We start from the raw sequence: 5,634 nt of genomic DNA, 5'->3' as shown, positions 1-5,634 counted from the left end.
CTCATTACAGGGGCCTTTACACAGCACATCTCATTACAGGGGCCTTTACACTGCGCATCTCATTACAGGGGCCTTTACACTGCGCATCTCATTACAAGGGCCTTTACACTGCGCATCTCATTACAGTGGCATTTACACTGCGCATTTCATTACAGGGGCATTTACACTGCGCTTCTCATTACAGGGGCATTTACACTGCGCATCTCATTACAGGGGCATTTACACTGCGCATCTCATTACAGGGGCATTTACACTGCGCATGTCATTACAGGGGCATTTACACTGTGCATCTCATTACAGGGGCATTTACACTGCGCATCTCATTACAGGGCATTTACACTGTGCATCTCATTAAGGGGCATTTACACTGGGCATCCCATTACGGGGCATTTACACTGCGCATCTCATTACAGGGGCATTTACATTGCGCATCTCATTACAGGGGCCTTTACACGGCGCATCTCATTACAGGGGCCTTTACACAGCGCATCTCATTACAGGGGCCTTTACACTGCGCATCTCATTACAGGGGCCTTTACATTGCGCATCTCATTTCAAGGGTCTTTACACTGCGCATCTCATTACAGGGGCATTTACACTGCGCATCTCATTACAGGGGCATTTACACTGCGCATCTCATTACAGGGGCATTTACACTGCGCATCTCATTACAGGGGCATTTACACTGCGCATCTCATTACAGGGGCATTTACACTGCGCATCTCATTACAGGGGCATTTACACGGCGCATCTCATTACAGGGGCATTTACACGGCGCATCTCATTACAGGGGCATTTACACTGCGCATCTCATTACAGGGGCATTTACACTGCGCATCTCATTACGGGGCATTTACACTGCGCATCTCATTACAGAGGCATTTACACTGCGCATCTCATTACAGGGGCCTTTACACGGCGCATCTCATTACAGGGTCCTTTACACGGCGCTTCTCATTACAGGGGCCTTTACACAGCGCATCTCATTACAGGGGCCTTTACACTGCGCATCTCATTACAGGGGCCTTTACATTGCGCATCTCATTACAAGGGTCTTTACACTGCGCATCTCATTACAGGGGCATTTACACTGCGCATCTCATTACAGGGGCATTTACACTGCGCATCTCATTACAGGGGAATTTACACTGAGCATCTCATTACAGGGGCATTTACACTGCGCATCTCATTACAGGGGCATTTACACTGCGCATCTCATTACAGGGGCATTTACACTGCGCATCTCATTACAGGGGCATTTACACTGCGCATCTCATTACAGGGGCATTTACACGGCGCATCTCATTACAGGGGCATTTACACGGCGCATCTCATTACAGGGGCATTTACACTGCGCATCTCATTACAGGGTCATTTACACTGCGCATCTCATTACGTGGCATTTACACTGCGCATCTCATTACAGGGGCATTTACACTGCGCATCTCATTACAGGGGCATTTACACTGCGCATCTCATTACAGGGGCATTTACACTGCGCATCTCATTACAGGGGCATTTACACTGCGCATGTCATTACAGGGGCATTTACACTGCGCATCTCATTACAGGGGCATTTACATTGCGCATCTCATTACAGGGGCCTTTACACTGCGCATCTCATTACAGGGGCCTTTACATTGCGCATCTCATTACAAGGGTCTTTACACTGCGCATCTCATTACAGGGGCATTTACACTGCGCATCTCATTACAGGGGCATTTACACTGCGCATCTCATTACAGGGGCATTTACACTGCGCATCTCATTACAGGGGCATTTACACTGCGCATCTCATTACAGGGGCATTTACACTGCGCATCTCATTACAGGGGCATTTACACTGCGCATCTCATTACAGGGGCATTTACACGGCGCATCTCATTACAGGGGCATTTACACGGCGCATCTCATTACAGGGGCATTTACACGGCGCATCTCATTACAGGGGCATTTACACTGCGCATCTCATTACAGGGGCATTTACACTGCGCATCTCATTACAGAGGCATTTACACTGCGCATCTCATTACAGGGGCCTTTACACGGCGCATCTCATTACAGGGTCCTTTACACGGCGCATCTCATTACAGGGGCCTTTACACAGCGCATCTCATTACAGGGGCCTTTACACTGCGCATCTCATTACAGGGGCCTTTACATTGCGCATCTCATTACAAGGGTCTTTACACTGCGCATCTCATTACAGGGGCATTTACACTGCGCATCTCATTACAGGGGCATTTACACTGCGCATCTCATTACAGGGGAATTTACACTGAGCATCTCATTACAGGGGCATTTACACTGCGCATCTCATTACAGGGGCATTTACACTGCGCATCTCATTACAGGGGCATTTACACTGCGCATCTCATTACAGGGGCATTTACACTGCGCATCTCATTACAGGGGCATTTACACGGCGCATCTCATTACAGGGGCATTTACACGGAGCATCTCATTACAGGGGCATTTACACTGCGCATCTCTTTACAGGGTCATTTACACTGCGCATCTCATTACGGGGCATTTACACTGCGCATCTCATTACAGGGGCATTTACACTGCGCATCTCATTACAGGGGCATTTACACTGCGCATCTCATTACAGGGGCATTTACACTGCGCATCTCATTACAGGGGCATTTACACTGCGCATGTCATTACAGGGGCATTTACACTGCGCATCTCATTACAGGGGCATTTAGATTGCGCATCTCATTAAGGGGCATTTACACTGGGCATCCCATTACGGGGCATTTACACTGCGCATCTCATTACAGGGGCATTTACATTGCGCATCTCATTACAGGGGCCTTTACACGGCGCATCTCATTACAGGGGCCTTTACACGGCGCATCTCATTACAGGGTCCTTTACACGGCGCATCTCATTACAGGGGCCTTTACACAGCGCATCTCATTACAGGGGCCTTTACACTGCGCATCTCATTACAGGGGCCTTTACATTGCACATCTCATTACAAGGGTCTTTACACTGCGCATCTCATTACAGGGGCATTTACACTGCGCATCTCATTACAGGGGCATTTAAACTGCGCATCTCATTACAGGGGCATTTAAACTGCGCATCTCATTACAGGGGCATTTATACTGCGCATCTCATTACAGGGGCATTTACATTGCACATCTCATTACAGGGGCCTTTACACGGCGCATCTCATTACAGGGTCCTTTACACGGCGCATCTCAATACAGGGGCATTTACACTGCGCATCTCATTACAGGGGAATTTACACTGAGCATCTCATTACAGGGGCATTTACACTGCGCATCTCATTACAGGGGCCTTTACACTGCGCATCTCATTACAGAGGCATTTACACTGCGCATCTCATTACAGGGGCCTTTACACTGCGCATCTCATTACAGGGGCATTTACACTGCGCATCTCATTACAGGGGCATTTACACTGCGCATCTCATTACAGGGGCATTTACACTGCGCATCTCATTACAGGGGCATTTACACTGCGCATCTCATTACAGGGGCCTTTACACTGCGCATCTCATTACGGGGCTTTTACACTGCGCATCTCATTACAGGGTCCTTTACACTGCGCATCTCATTACGGGGAATTTACACTGCGCATGTCATTACAGGGGCATTTACACTGCGCATGTCATTACAGGGGCATTTACACTGCGCATGTCTTTACAGGGGAATTTACACTGTGCATCTCATTACGGGGCATTAACACTGCGCATCTCATTACAAGGTCCTTTACACTGCGCATCTCATTACGGGGAATTTACACTGCGCATGTCATTACAGGGGCATTTACACTGCGCATGTCATTACAGGGGCATTTACACTGCGCATGTCATTACAGGGGAATTTACACTGTGCATCTCATTACGGGGCATTTACACTGCGCATCTCATTACATGGCATTTACACTGTGCATCTCATTAAGGGCATTTACACTGGGCATCCCATTACGGGGCATTTACACTGCGCATCTCATTACAGGGGCTTTACATTGCGCATCTCATTACAGGGGCCTTTACACGGCGCATCTCATTACAGGGGCCTTTACACGGCGCATCTCATTACAGGGGCCTTTACATGGCGCATCTCATTACAGGGGCCTTTACACAGCACATCTCATTACAGGGGCCTTTACACTGCGCATCTCATTACAGGGGCCTTTACACTGCGCATCTCAATACAAGGGCCTTTACACTGCGCATCTCATTACAGTGGCATTTACACTGCGCATCTCATTACAGGGGCATTTACACTGCGCTTCTCATTACAGGGCATTTACACTGCGCATCTCATTACAGGGGCATTTACACTGCGCATCTCATTACAGGGGCATTTACACTGCGCATGTCATTACAGGGGCATTTACACTGTGCATCTCATTACGGGGCATTTACACTGCGCATCTCATTACAGGGCATTTACACTGTGCATCTCATTAAGGGGCATTTACACTGGGCATCCCATTACGGGGCATTTACACTGCGCATCTCATTACAGGGGCATTTACATTGCGCATCTCATTACAGGGGCCTTTACACTGCGCATCTCATTACAGGGGCCTTTACATTGCGCATCTCATTACAAGGGTCTTTACACTGCGCATCTCATTACAGGGGCATTTACACTGCGCATCTCATTACAGGGGCATTTACACTGCGCATCTCATTACAGGGGCATTTACACTGCGCATCTCATTACAGGGGCATTTACACTGCGCATCTCATTACAGGGGCATTTACACTGCGCATCTCATTACAGGGGCATTTACACTGCCCATCTCATTACAGGGGCATTTACACGGCGCATCTCATTACAGGGGCATTTACACGGCGCATCTCATTACAGGGGCATTTACACTGCGCATCTCATTACAGGGGCATTTACACTGCGCATCTCATTACGGGGCATTTACACTGCGCATCTCATTACAGAGGCATTTACACTGCGCATCTCATTACAGGGGCCTTTACACGGCGCATCTCATTACAGGGTCCTTTACACGGCGCATCTCATTACAGGGGCCTTTACACAGCGCATCTCATTACAGGGGCCTTTACACTGCGCATCTCATTACAGGGGCCTTTACATTGCGCATCTAATTACAAGGGTCTTTACACTGCGCATCTCATTACAGGGGCATTTACACTGCGCATCTCATTACAGGGGCATTTACACTGCGCATCTCATTACAGGGGAATTTACACTGAGCATCTCATTACAGGGGCATTTACACTGCGCATCTCATTACAGGGGCATTTACACTGCGCATCTCATTACAGGGGCATTTACACTGCGCATCTCATTACAGGGGCATTTACACTGCGCATCTCATTACAGGGGCATTTACACGGCGCATCTCATTACAGGGGCATTTACACGGCGCATCTCATTACAGGGGCATTTACACTGCGCATCTCATTACAGGGGCATTTACACTGCGCATCTCATTACGGGGCATTTACACTGCGCATCTCATTACAGAGGCATTTACACTGCGCATCTCATTACAGGGGCCTTTACACGGCGCATCTCATTACAGGGTCCTTTACACGGCGCATCTCATTACAGGGGCCTTTACACAGCGCATCTCATTACAGGGGCCTTTACACTGCGCATCTCA

Source organism: Ascaphus truei, unplaced genomic scaffold (genome assembly GCF_040206685.1).
Source record: "Ascaphus truei isolate aAscTru1 unplaced genomic scaffold, aAscTru1.hap1 HAP1_SCAFFOLD_169, whole genome shotgun sequence".
Classification (NCBI taxonomy): Eukaryota; Metazoa; Chordata; class Amphibia; order Anura; family Ascaphidae; genus Ascaphus; species Ascaphus truei.
The sequence above is the reverse complement of the archived record's forward strand: the minus strand, read 5'-3'. Positions refer to the sequence as shown.